General features: G+C 42.0%; 1 long non-coding RNA gene across 1 annotated transcript; it reads left to right on the top strand.

Moving 5' to 3' along the window:
* Nucleotides 1-550: 550 nt before the first annotated feature.
* Nucleotides 551-4,883, top strand: LOC150019726 (uncharacterized). The gene is made up of 2 exons (XR_016509288.1): nucleotides 551-863; nucleotides 4,643-4,883. It is a non-coding gene; the product is annotated as an uncharacterized LOC150019726 (long non-coding RNA).
* Nucleotides 4,884-15,016: the final 10,133 nt, after the last annotated feature.

The raw sequence follows: 15,016 nt of genomic DNA, 5'->3' as shown, positions 1-15,016 counted from the left end.
TCAGCTGGGGAACAGTCACCTCAAGCCCCTAGTAGGCCTGGAGTGCTCACTCCCAAACTCTTTCTCACAGTGACTGGAAGGACTCAGTTCCTTGCCACGAGGGCCCTCCATAGGCAATGTCCTCAGGATAAGGCAATTATTGGTCCCAGTGACAGAGAGCACCCAGACAGAACCCTGTCTCTTTATCCTCATTTCGGAAGTGACATGCCATCATTTCTGTTGTATGCTAATCATTAGAAGCACAGTTAAGTCCAGGCCACACGGAAGCAGAAGACCCAGAAACGGAGCACCGGGCAGGGGGCGGGGCTCCCTGGTTCCTGGCTGAGGCTGCCTGCCCCAAGAGCCTTGGGAAACTGAACAAATCACTGTGAGGTGCAGGTAAACTGGATCCAACTGTCAGGGGGCTTCCTCCACATTTTTCAATGGATCGTGTGGTTTTTATTTTGTTTTCCTCTTTTAAGTAAGTACAATCACCTTAAATTTATATTTTTCTTAAAATAAAAACATAGAAGAATTTTATATTTCTGCATTTTCTGAAATGTCCCCACCATTTGGGAGAATTGGTCCCCAATTATAGGGCTGAGCTTCTCTTGTTGGAAGATGAGTAGGTAGCCTGGAACGCAACCTTCCCATCTTTCTGGAAACAACTCTCCCTTCCAAGTCCGTAGTACCTTACGTCGCCGCCATTTCATCGTGTAGCATTAAAGCTAGGTCAACCTTCACTTCATTACATTTTCCCCAAATATTAGCACTGTCAATTCCAGAACGGTTTTCTGGGCCTGGTCAGTCAGTGAGAACGCCGGAGGAGCCTTGGAAGTTGCCATGACAACCGCCAGCGGAGCCCGGAGATGAGGACACACAGGGTAAATTAGCTGTTTCTTGTCTCAAGGACTGCCCAGGGGGAGGGCCAGGTCTGGAATCAGGAGCCGGACTGGGATGCCGGGCGCATACCGAGCAGCTGGGCGGAGCGGCAAGGCGGCCACAGCTGAGAGCAGGTCCGGGGCTCCTGGGCTTGCGCCTTCCTGCGGGCTGGGGGTGGGAGGAAACCTTCTGTGCTCAGAACCAGGCCTCCCGCCATCTCATTTTTTCCGAGTTCTCCAATCTGCACGTGCCGCTAGTTTAACATCTCGGTAAACGGTTTGAGTAGTGAATGAGGTGTGGGCGAAAAAGGGCTGCGTGAACAGGAACGGGGCCGGAGCCCCGCACAGGTCTTCAGGTTCTGTAAGAAGGGCACCCCACCCCCATCCTACCCCATCCTACAAGAAAGACACTATTTTGTAGAACTCGGCTTCTCCCCAGGTCTGGTTTTCTGCCTCCCTCTCTTTCTTTCTGCTTATTTTTTTAACTCAACCTAAATCCTTTTTTTTTTTTTTGCAAGATGTTCACTGCCATCTGCTGACCAGACTCTGTCACTGCAAAGATGGTGGCAGACCCGTCAGCTAGGTGCAGGGATAGCTTCGTGTCTCCGTGCAGTAATGCTTCCGAATTAATTAAAACTGCAACACACTTCTCTACTTGAATAGGATCCGTGTGGTATTAGGATCATAAAACAGCAGTGGGGCTTGATAGGATATTGGAAAAACAGATAAAGAGTTAATAACAAAGACATTCTTCTGCCTCTTTAGATAGGTTAACAATATCACAAATCCCAATATTTATTTATAAAAACTTAGTTTAGAATATCACCCTTTAATGTTTTAAAGAGGAAACGACAAATTTAGATGGAATGATCTAAAATGACAGAAAATGAATGAACACGTTAGCCATTAGGACTGATCCTACAAGGGTCTTGACTGCAGGGTCAGTGACTGAGGACAGGGGCCCAGGTGAGGGCAGGCTGCCCGTAACAGGTACCAATGCAGGTCGACCTACCATACGTCCAATATTTAAAATGATAACTCAAGCTACAAACTGTCACATAAAATATGTCCTCTTACCTTGACAAAGATAGCTTCATAATGAGGTGGAAGGTGAGGGTTGAGTTCAGAACTCAGATTCCTCACGGTTAAGTGCCAACATGCCAACCAGCAAGGCGCGCCAGCCCGTGTCCCCGGTTTTCCACTCACCCAGCTGCCTCCCCTGTCGCCCCAGCTCCCGCTCAGCTTCACATTCCCATTCTCTGCAACGCCCCAGAGCCTCGGACCTCGGGTGTGCACACTGGGAGCCTGGGGATCCTCTAGAGGATGGACCCTGGGAAGAGGCAGGTAGAGATGCCAGAGCTGACTTAAGATGTAGATAACTCCAGGGTCCCAGGTACCCAGACTGTGTGGTCTAGAAAGGGTGCATGGATTCTTGAAGACATGGCCTCTTGGGCTCCTTGCCTAGCGTCGGGCAGACTGGATAGAGTGACACAGAGCAGTTCTTCTAAAGGACGGTGCTGAGGGCGGGGTAATGTCACAGGAGTCAAGAGGCAGGAATGCCTGGCTGGGAACTGGGACTGGGAACACGCTGGACGCCCCCACTACCACTCCTCCCGCCCCCCGTTACTTATTGTTAATCGTGATTGTTTCTATGTAGTAGCTTTTTCTTCTTCTACTTTTTCAGAAAAGGAAATTAGAAGATTCTGGGACACATTTCCGTTCAGATTTTACGGCGCACTGGGCACTAATTGGCCCAACAAATCCAGCCTCATTACAAAGAGGTGGAAGATCGAGCAGCGCCCCCTGGTGACTGCCTGTCGGTCCATTCACGAGCTTGTTTCCAGCTGCCACATGATTAACTCAGAATCTGCCCCACTCAAAGGGAAGCTTAGCATGGTGGGGGTGGGGTGGGGGGGATGCTAATGTTATTTTTTGGCTTAAAGTATCCACTCTGATTTTTTTAAATTGCTTTTGATGCTATAAGTCCTGACTCAGTAACCTCTGATGTGTGTTTTCTATAGCTCTTCCTTCCCCTGATACTACATTTTCCTTTCTTGACTTATCTCTGATAGGGAAACCAGAATGTTGTGTGGCTTTTGTTGGCTTTTCTTAAGCAATGGGATCTTGCCACTAGCTTCTCAGGATTCGTCTGCATTCTCCTCACAGCATTCTTAGTGATTTTTTTCAACACATCTTGTCATACGTCTCTTTTGCTTAAAATCCTCCTGTGGGTTTCTGTCTCGCTCAAAATAAAACCCTTCCTGCTGTTTGCAAGCCTGCTATGAGCTGGTCCCTGGCACCTTTCTGAAACTAGCTCTGTCACTGTCCTGACTGCCTCTGCCACCCCATCCACACTAGCCTCTTGATGTTCCTTCATTCCTTTCATTCCTGAGCCCTGCCAGGGCCAGGACACCTGCTGGTATCGCCGCCTGCAGCCATCTTTCACCATATGGCGCTAGGACTTACTCCCTCCTTCTGTCAGATCTCTCATCAAAATACCCACTTTCCAAAAGATCTTCCAATCACTCTACATGAACCTCCTAACTGCCATTCTCTTGCTCCTGTAACTTACTTTATTTTTTTTAAATAAGTGATTTCCAACTGTCATAATATCTGTATCTCTGTCTAGCTATTTATTACCTGTTCAAGTCTCGCCTTGAACTCTATTTTTATTAATTCTCTTTATCCACTAAAAGATAAGCTCCATGAGGTCAGGGACTTCTTTTTTTTAACTAAAAAAAAACTGCTGTATCTTTACTGCACAGAATAATTGCTCAATAAATATTGGCTGAATGAATTAATGTATGGATGACTATAGAACAATAATACTGTATCCCAGTTAAACAGTGTCTATATATTCACAAGTGTCTATGGAAAACAGTATTTCTAAACACAAGGACTAGAGGACATATTTTTGGGCAGAGCCACTGGGTCTGAAAGCCCCCAGTGGATTCTGACATCTGCATCACAAAGTTCTCAAGTGACCTGCTCACCAAAGCTCAAATCCATTGCTATGTCATATCCTATGAAAGAATTAGTACAGTGTGATTGTGTTGACTGCCCTTTCTTGAAGGAAGGAGAACATATTACAGAGAATAATGTAAAGAATCACCAGAACCAAACAATACCATTCAGACTGAGTGCATCAGTGGTGACTGACATTACAATTATGGTCAGCCCTTTAAAAAAAAAGTTCAAGAGTTTCCAAGTCCCTTGGATTTATACAGCCAGTGTTGAATTGAGTAATAAGGCTCCTTGTCATTTTCCAGACTCTCAAATTTAGATAATTTTACAAACATCCACAAACACAGAAACCATTACATATTCTTCTGAACCAACATTGATAAAACTAATGGCAACTTTTTTTCTAAGAGTTTAATATCTTTAGGTCTCTCCTATTTAACTCTCTCTGGGGTTTTATCTCACAGGCATGTAAAACTTTGGAAGTCATTGCATAGACCTAACAAGACACAATGCATGATCTCCTGCTGGGCCTGGTAATGGTCTGGGATAGAGGACCAACTGGCTTTTCAGGTCATTTATGCTTCTGGGTAATTCATAATTTTTTCTATTCATTCATTGGAAAATATTTACTGACACTATATGAAGTTATTATGGTAACAAACATTATCATCATAATTGCTAACTTTTAAATATATTAACTATGTGTCTGGTTCTGTTCTCAGCACCTCATATATACTGACTCATTTAATCATCTTGGCAACCCACTGAGTCAGGAACTGTCATTATTACCCAAAATTTCTTTCTTTTTTAAATTCCAGACGCAGAAGGAGAGAGAGAGAGAGAGAGAGGGAGAGAGAGAGATTGATTGGTTCCCTCCCACAAGCACCCCAACTGAGGAGCAAACCTGCTACCTAGGCATATGCCCTGATCAGGAATCAAACCCACAACATTTCAGTTTACAGGATAATGCTCTAATCAACTAAGGCACACCAGCCAGGACTATCTCCAATTTCTAGATGAAGAAAATGAAGAACAAAAAGGTACTACATAGATGCTGAGGTAATAAATAAAACTAAGTAAAGGCACTTACATATTAGGGGGAAAGACCTCACAAATTCCATACTAGATCAAAGGATGAAAAATGTTTGAGACAGGAATTATGGAGAGAGGAGTATATAAGTTGGATATCAAATATCCTAAAGAAATTACAGACTCAGAGATTATGTATGGAGAAACTGAGCAAGGATGAGGAGGGTGAAGGCATTTCAGGCAGAAAAATCTTCAACATTTCAGTCATGCAAAAGGAGACATCTGGGCCCTTGTGTCAGAAGTACTGTGCCCATCAAAGGGCATGGTTTCTGAGGTGTCACACTTTGTTGGACTTGAAGCCTCGCCTTGAACTCTGAATTGCTCTCTTCACCAGTCAGCCCAACTGGCATCTCCAATTCCCAAATATCCAAGTACCAACCATACAGTATAGGAATGAGCTATTAAAATTTTAGAAAGCATACAACAAATATGGAAACCAAGTCTTAGAATGAGACCCAGCATGACTAGTAAACCTTGAATAAAAAGCACTTTCACTTACTGGTCACTGCCCTCTCCCAAGGTACTCTTTATATCACCAGGGGAGCTCTAATGTCTTCTCCCCCTTTTCCATTGGGCCCAAAGCCATAGCAATAAGGTGCACAAGTTGGGGAGCTCACCCCATGTTTGTGTAGTGTCTCCTCATGGAGTCTGCCTTCCTTCTGGAAAGAACGTAGCTCAAAACCCACTCTACAGCTATGGAAATGCTGCCCTCTGCTGGCAGTATTCTCATCCACCCTCAAGATTAAGAGGATTAAGAAATACAAATTGTTATAAAAAGTCATGGGGGATGTAAAGTACATCACAGGGAATACAGTCAACAATGTTGTGATGACTGTGCATGGTGTCAGGTGGCTAGAAGCTTTATCGGGGTGATCACTTTGTAAGGTATACAAATGTCTAATCACTATCCTGTAAACCTGAAATATAATATTGTACATCAACTGTAATTGAAAAAAATATTTTTTAAAAAAGAACCTTTTTTTGCTAACTGCACTGTTTTCTGTTCTCTATCCATTTCATCTTCAAGCTGAGGAAAAACAATGTTAGATCTTGTTATAACCAGCTCAAGTTGCTGATCTGTCCTTTGTGTCCAGGGAGTTGCAGAGAAATTCACTAATGACTAATTTAAATAATTTTCCATGTTTGACTCTCATGAAAGGCAAATTGACATATTTGGATTGAGAATGATTTTTGTCCTTTTATCATAAAGAGCAGCTTCTTCACTTTAAACTTATTGGGAACAGTTTTCTTAGTATCTAAAATTATGAAATTTTACATTGAAAGAGGGGGTAGGGAATGAGTCAGAGATGGGGTGAGGGAGGGGGCTACAGGGTGGAAGATGTGTGTTGGAAAAGGGAAAGTTTTGGATAAAATATTATATATAAAGCTGGGCTCCCTTCCTGAGGCTGAGGGAAGAAGGAATTTGCCAAGTCTGAGTCTATCTGTGTAAGAATCCGAGACCTTGGGCACAGAGGCAAAGGGTCTTTGTGGGATGCTTCCCATCCTGTTAACCCTGTTGACATATGGGCTTTTTCCTGGGGGTAATTTCCTCTTGCAGCCTCTCAAAGTCAAAGCTGAAATATGTAGAGTGTGACGCTGTCTTTTTAGAGATGTGTTGGGTAGAGGAAACACATTAGCTTCTTCATTTGAATGGCTCTCACCCCCTAATCCCTTAATTCAGGTCACACGGGGGGGGGGGAGGGGGTTGACCAACTAGACAGTGTAACCCAGCGGTCTATTCCCCTCTATGCAGTGTAGGCTGTGTGTACCTGGAGAACAAAATGAGGGCGTATGGACATGCCAAAATCAAGCTCAACCATTTGCAAAAGAAGTCACCCTGTTGTATTTGATGAAGGGGTGGACACAGATCATGAACACAAGTTCAGAGACCAGGATAAAACTAAGGAAGTGACTGGTCTCTAGGGGACACTCAAACCTGAAGGTTGGCGGAGAGTAAGCCTGCGACTCGGCTCAGACAGTCCTGGGGAGGGTGCGCTGATTTTGCGCAGAGATGTGGCTGATGGTGCCAGTGCCCTACACACATTCCTACAGGTCCTTTCCCCACTTTTTGTGCACTTGGTCTTCTGGTGTGCACTCACTTCTAGCAGTTGGTACCCGTGTCTCATTTCTAAGTGCTGGCCTTCGGCCAGTGCTGACCTTGACTTTAGGGTGCCAGAGCCTACTTTGCCTGTACTCCTGGGCGACTCTTCCTCAGTGATGATGGGTGTAGGAGTATAAGTACTCCAACAACCTCACCCCTGATTGGGACAGTTTGGAGAGGGAACTACATTATCTCTAGAGCTCTCCCGTGGGATTGAACCAGACTTACACCTTCCCAGGGGACTTCGGGATAACACACCTTGTTTAGCTTGCTGCCCATTCCTGTTTCATGTCCCTGCTCACCTACCAGCTTTAACTGGAAACACGGTCTAAAAAATGACTTTTGCAAGAATTCTTATCTCAGAATTTGTCTGCTTCTGGGGAGCCTAGTCTAAGACAGCAGGCTGCCTGGAGTGCTTGGAGGGCATTCTCCAGTTATGATTGGTGAGCCAGGTTTTTACAGCTCAGTAATATCAGCCAATCAGATCATCCCATTTCCTCCTCGTCCCCCACGCTTTGATTCCATGGTACAAAACCATCTTCCAACTATATTTCATCTTCTCCTGTGACTTTTCTCTAAGGAGAGATGTTTATCAGCTAGAAAGAACATTTCAAGTTCATCTTGGCAGCTTTATTTATCACTGTATATTTGGAGTTTGTATTATAGATCAGTCTCTCAAGAGTCAGACCACTCATGGGAAATGGACAAATTATATTTTGAAATCTTCAAGGCTAAGGCATCTTGGAACCACATCAGGTGCCCCCTTGAAAGCCCTTGTTTTGGAAGCCACTTGGCCTCTCTTGGTACCTTTTCTATTGGGCTACTCTTTACCCACCAGAAGCTTGGACACTTTGACCTCCTGAATGGGCAGAGTTGAGCACATGGTTATGATATTTCCCTCACCTCCTTAGAGGAATCCCTTCTCTTATTGCTCTGAGAGGCAGGCAGATTCTTTAGTTAGACTATTCAGAGATAAATCTAGATTTGGGGTCAAATCCCATGACTTGTCCAATTTGTAAAATCCCTTACATTCTTGTAATTTGAATATTAGGGGATGCCTCAAAGGTATGAAGTAAAACATGAATATAGCTCCTCTGGAGCACTGTGATTTCTGTGTCTGCCACAACAGGCAAAGTCACAGTCCACTCTTTTGTTTCTGTGAGTATGGATTTGTATACAGAAAGGTTTTTTGTGTTTTTTATTTTTTTAAAGATGAAAGCTTGGGTTTTGATTAATGAGTTTGCTTTAAGACCTTTAGAGTGATTGATTACAATGGTCTATAAGTGTAGGCACAGTCACATACTATGAGCACAAATTAATCACATTAATACAATTTACCAAATAAACTTTGCTTCACAAGAATCTTACTTGAGATGAGGGTGACATGATTTTCATTTAGTTTTTCTGTTTCTGGACAGAAGTTCCAAATTACAGTAATTCCCTCTTCACCTTCCTTCTTTCCATCTGTTACAATCCTGAAGCTCAGGTGAGGCCACGCCCACTGGATTATAAACTGTAAAATGTGGGTCTAGAGATCAGCACAGGAGGAAGAAGCTACTCTCAGCTCTTCTGGTGAAAGAAGTCTTCACTTTTTTGACGCAGATTTGAAACGCTGCCTCCCTGACCTACCTATTCCCTCCTCTGAGCCCATTTGCAGGCAGCCCGCTTCCCCCTGCAGTTCCAAATTAGGCCACTGAAGGGCGCTGCTGCATCGAGTTCCATCCCGGAGAACCAAAACTGAAAGTGGGGAAAAATCAATGACTATGAGATCACTTCCTCCGTGTGTCTTTCCATTTCTGGGAATGTTTTTCAATTAAAACTCCAGACACAGACAGTCATCATTCATGGCCTGCCTCCTTCAGAGCTCTGTTGGAGGCCTGGGCAGGCAGGAGCAAGGTTCTTTATTTTGAGGCGGTGCCTGTACTGTGGAAAGAGAAGACAGAAATAGACCTGGGAAAAATAAGAGAACCGAGACTTAGCAGATGCTCAGAGCTGTTTTTCTTTATAAATATGTCTGTCCACTTCCCACTCTCTTCCATGTCACTGCAGGCCATTAGCACTCTATTTTTGTCTCCACGGAGGCTCTGGGCCTGGCCCACTCTGCTTCCCCTCCTGGCAGATTATCTGGTGAGGGCAGCACTCCTGGGCCCAGGGTTTGACATCATGAGTTATTTTTATCCCAGTAGATTGCAATATCATAACAGCATACATCTTGTGCCAAAGAATGGCCCCGGAGCTGACAAGGAGGAGAAATTACCTCAAAGGTAAACTCTTTGATCTCAAAATGCCTCTCACGGCACGCTATTTAAAGCCATTTCAAAATGAGTAACAAAAATAAACACCTCTTAAGTGAGACGTGCAAAATAATGTTATATAGACTCCAGTTTCATAATCACTAAAAGGAAGTCTTATGAAAAGGCTGTGGCATGTCTAGGTGATGTAGACACCCCACCACCACCACCAGACTATGGTCAGAAGTGGGGTCCCAGAAAGATGGCCCCATCCTCTAGCTCTATGCAAACTTATCTTCTCTGTTTTCCTTCTCTTAAATTGAAGTTTTCCTTCAGTGAATCACTTTGGATTAGGTTGTGATCTGGAGGATGGAAGCTAAATAATGCCTGAAGCTGACACCTAAGTGTGATCCCCAAATGGAGAACTGTGGATTTGGATGCAGGAAAAGGAAACAAGTTCACAGGCAATGCAAAATAGAGGGTCTGGTGAGAGGCCTCCCCTCCACAACAGGACCCTTAGAGACTGTAGGAGGGGAGTGCCTGTAAGATCCAGGGGACAGCGAGACACACTTTAGGCTGAAGGGTTTAGCATTACGTTGAGCCAAGTGAAATGGCCTTTTTTTCATTTGGCCAGAATCAGTCAAAAACTGGCTTTGGAGACATGCTATCCTCAATACAGTAAGACCTGACTCTTAAAATATCGGGCCTATGTTTGTCACTCTTCCTAGGCATCTTTGCATCATTACACTTCCTCTGAACTCAGTGCGTTTTGGTGTGGATTATCCTTAGCCTTTTTTTCTCTTTAACACGCCCAACAGACAACATCTCCATGGAGGATACCTGCATCATAAGCGAGGTCATGGTGCTAATCATTATACAATTAAAAGATGTGAGAGTTTAGGCACATATTCTGGGCCACTGGCTCTTATTCTGCCTTTCTTGTTTCTCATAGTCAGGCGACCCTGTGGTGTGGACAGAGGTCATTGAAGAACTGCTGGTCTATGAGGCCAGGGATGCAAGAGAATCTATAGAAACAGAGTCTTATCAGGAACCTTTCTCAACTTCTCTAGATCAATGAAAACTGCCATTTAAAGTCTAATTGGATTGGACTTAATTTGAGGGTCTCCAGAAGATGAAATCATGATATTGTCATGTGCAACTGGCTAAAGCAGCTGGTGGTAGATAAGGAACACTCCAAAAAAGAGCCCTCTCCTGGTATGGCAATGTACCCCGGGGTCAAGTCCAAGAAAGCATGACAAAGGCTGCTGCTGACAGGAGGCTGTGAACTGTGCTTTGATGACTCACTAAAAGTAGATGCTGACACACAGACTGAACTGAGTGATACAACATCTGGAAGGGAAAGGAAATGAAGATGGGTCCATCTTTGTTTCTCAATCTTCCTCCTATTACCAGGAGAGCTGGACAGAGTAGGCAGATATGCTGCTGTGTAGGTCCCTGAGGAAGGGCAGAAAAAAGCCCTCACTCACAGAAGGCTCATATGGGACTGAATTGACAGATTCATAGACACTTTCACTCTCTCCTATTCAAATTTTAGAGAATTTTCATAAAATCATATAGCAGAATTTAAGAATTTTCTTAGAAAATAGTATGGAAAGACATTGATATTAAAATCCAATCACATTTATAATTTTTTTCCTGCTTATTTATTCCAATCTTCTTTCCACCTATTAGCGAATATTTGCAACTATTATTGTGCCACTAAATGAATGTGGAAACATTTCTGAGATTCAGCCTAAAGTTGTTAAGCTCCAGAAAGCCTTCCTCTAAATTAGGACAAAGTCATCATAACTCTTGATATTTTCACTGTTAAGATATATTGAACATATGTATATAGCACCAGCCTTTAATTTGACTACCTCAAGGTAAACAGATTCATGAGGATGTTTTTTATACATCCTCCCTCAGGGTAATGGCAACAGTGGTCCTCACCACACATTAGCAACAATCTCATCTTGGGAACGAGTGTACAGGCTCCCACAGAGACTATCTTGAAGGGAAAAAAAATTTGTTTGGTATATCAATTCAATTTCTCTAAATTCACAAATTTCTGGACTTTGATAGGCATAGATTATTTTTAAAAGTGAATAGATTCCATTTGAAAGATGTTAAAAGTTAGCATTTAGCTTCTTTTTGCAGAGGTTTCTCATGTAACTAAGTACAACACATGAGGATTTTAGCCCAGAGTTTTGGAGAAAATACATTTAGAAGGGTGATAAATGCAGGTATACGATTCAAAGAGTTTAGGAGGGGGCTTTGGAGCTAAGCAGCCCTGGATTGGAGAAGGGCCACCCACCGGTTTTAGTGGCCAAAATTGATTTCAGGATTACTTGACTCGAGAGTTGATTTTTGACCATTTCATATGATTCAACTCAATTTTAAGCTCTGCTGCTTTAGCCTTGAGCCTGTAATTATAACCAAGAACCAATATTTAATTTTCATAGGCAAGTTACTCTAGTTAGTCTAGCACTATAGAGCAGAAGATACATACCCATCTATATAGTTCAGGAATAATGCACATGCTTTTGCATTCTTGGTAAATGTTATAAAATACAAATACCGAGGCTCAGATTCAAAGTAGCCTATGTGCTTCTCAGGGCTCTGAGCAATGTGGGTGCATGATTCTTTCTCTACCATAAAAATCCTAAAAAACCTTATTCTTTCTGATTCCTTCCCCAACACAGTGTTAAAATGAAGACTGATGTTCATTTGACAACGAGTGTCTATTATGTCAAAGGGAAAGGATGACTTTCTGACATAATCACACACGGTAAACACAGCACAGTAAAAGCCTTCCAAAACTATTTGGTCTTCAAAAATTCTATCCGACCTGCAGTGAGGCATCATCAGTCACAGAAATAATTGTCTATTTAACTCTTCTGTACCCCACGTATTTTCTTTTGTTGAGTCATTTCCCAAAGTTAAGAGGAAACCAACCTCTGTCCACAGAAAATATACTCAGCTCCCTCATTAAACAGTTTTATTATATAAGCATCTTAAGGACAAACCAAAAGAGGAAACTGATCTCAGGCTCAGGTTGAGTAATTGGCTTTAATTCTATTTTATGCTTCAAGGAAGCAATTGAGTCTAAGAGACACTGAATCTTTTTAGATTGCACTACACTTCTGCACTCTTTGTAGTGAGATGATCATTGTTCCTTAATTTAAAAAGACAACTTCTTATTTTTGTTGTTGATCTCTATACATGTGAATTTATTAGCTGACAAAAAGAATCTTGAAATTTATTCTAATTATCTCTAAACTTTTAAAATGCACTGGTAACTTTCCTTACTATCGGCAGCCGTCCGTCTCGAGAGACGATGGTGTAGCTTCTTAAGAGTCTATCTGCACCGCCGAGAATGGTTGTGCAGTCTGACTCGGGAGTGACACGGTATCTGTCTCCTCCCGTGTTGAATCGACATCTTGCGATGAAGCTACAGAGCCTGGGCAGGGTGATATGGAGGGTCTGCTGTTGCCCATGCAGCAGACCCCCCCTCTCTTCGCAGCTGAAGGATCCAAGGGAAAGACGGAGTCAATACAGCTTGGCTTCAGGTGCGCCGCAGGAGTTGCTGGTGTTGACTACAACGTCAAACCGCCTTAGGGACTCCGGCTCCGGATTTTCTGTCGGGGTTTACTCCCTTAGCCTTTCCCCCGAAGAGGTATGCCACAAGGCAGCGGAGGTTTTTTGGAATCAGAGTTTTCCTTCTCTGATGTGCCCTGACTGGAAGATCGAACCAGCGACACTTAGTTCGCAGGCCGACGCTCAATCCACTGAGCCAAACCAGCCAGGGTTAACTTTCCTTACTATATCAAGGCATAATTTATACTTGGGGTGAAATAACCAGTAATAAGAGCAGAATTAATTCATATTTCAAATAGTTTTCTTGGTACATGAATATCTGGGGGGGGTGTCTCATTTTTTGTTTGATGGATTGTATGGAGAGTGCTTTTATTGGAGATGTGGTTGGCAGAGGGATTGTGTAAAAGCCAAGGCCAATGGTGTCTCTGCCATTTTCTTATTCTTCACTTTTGTTGATGTTAGCATTATCATTGGTATATAATTTCCTAGCAAAAATCCTTTTAAGTCAGTTTTTCATTTTGTAAGAGTACATCTAATTTAAAGATATGAACTGTAATCTATAAATTCATCTCATCCAGCATGAACGTATATTGTGATGCATCACAGCACTGAAAGCAAACCATTATTGAGGGCCCACCATCAGCCCTTGTCTTTGGAGTCCCCATGCCCTCCATACGAGATTCCTCAAGCTACCTGTGTGGCATCCAAACCATGTAAGGCCATTGAGGGCCTCAGTATTAACCAGTATTTAAATAATTACTAGAACAATTTCTTAGTTTTAGATAAAGAAGGCAAATGGATATGGAATTTCCTCCACCACTCCAATGAATTATCTCATTCACTTGCTTTCCCACCCCTCTTAAGACCACTGGCTTAGATTACTGTCTCTTAAACTGGTCCATGAGCCACTTACATCAAAATTATTATAAATGATTATTTAAAATATAGATTCCCAGGATATACTTAGGATGAAATTTTTCAAGTATCTGAAGGGCAATCCAATAATCTTTATTAAATAATACATATTCCTTGTTGAGAGACACATTTCCAATAATTTAAACCTTAAATCAATGTTATGAGGTATATGCTTTTATTTTGAGGCCTCTCATTGAAATGACTGGCTGAACTGGGATTCAGAACACTCTTAGACACTATTATATACTAGTTTCTCTAAATGATTCTTCTATATACACTAGGTTTATAATCATTGATTTGCATGGTTTTCTGAACATCTTGAAATTAAATGAATATAAAGGTGATTCTTAGCTTGTTTCTAGATCAAATTATTCGGAAGGCCAACAAGGAATTAATTTTTAATAATAATTATTAAGCTCTGAATATAGATTAGTAAACTCTATGTCCCAGAGAAATTGAAAACCAAATATGCCAAAATATGTGCAGTATTTTTTAATTTCTTAATTATTTTATATATAATATCAATAGGTGTGACCGAAATTGTAATATGTTTTTTCTCCCCTCACATGACCTTCTTACAAAAGAAAAATCATACTGCTGTCTGACCTTTTAACAAGAAAGCAAGAGAGAGCAAGGTATACATGTACATATACATGTACAACTATTCTCTAGTTCTCTCATTCTCTCACTGCTCTCCTTTATATATATATATAGATCTACATCTATGTAGTTATATTTATATCTCCCTAATTATTGGGCTCCAACTGTGTGCTCAGGTACTCAATTAGTTCTTTATATTGGATCTTCATCATAATTTGAAAGGTAGATATTATTATCCTTATTTAAAAACTGAGGCTCAGAGAAGTTAGATAACTCACCCAAAGTCACAAAGCTTGAAAATTAAGGAAAAAAAAAAAAAGATTTGAACCTGGTCTGTCTGTCCCCAAAATCTATAATAATGATGAGTGACTAACATTGCATATCTCTATTGTCTATATTAAAAAATGCACTAAATGAAAATTGGACTGGAGAAAGTTTCATTAGTAGACCCAATGAATATGAGACTTCACATAAAAGAGTAATAAAAACCATGAAGCCAGAGTCAAATTTACCAAACCTATTTGAACAAAATGTTTATTAAATTGACCCTCCCACTTTGAGCATCCCATCTTACTCATGTGATGAATAGAGCTGACTGTTTGCTAGATCTGAACTTGAGATTCAGTTCTGAGAGGGGAGAATGAAGTGAGGAGACTGCT

This window comes from Furipterus horrens, unplaced genomic scaffold, assembly GCF_987537825.1.
Source record: "Furipterus horrens unplaced genomic scaffold, mFurHor1.1.pri manual_scaffold_2, whole genome shotgun sequence".
In the NCBI taxonomy this organism is placed as follows: domain Eukaryota; kingdom Metazoa; phylum Chordata; class Mammalia; order Chiroptera; family Furipteridae; genus Furipterus; species Furipterus horrens.
Note: the sequence above shows the minus strand (reverse complement) of the source record. Positions and strands in the feature narration are given on the sequence as shown.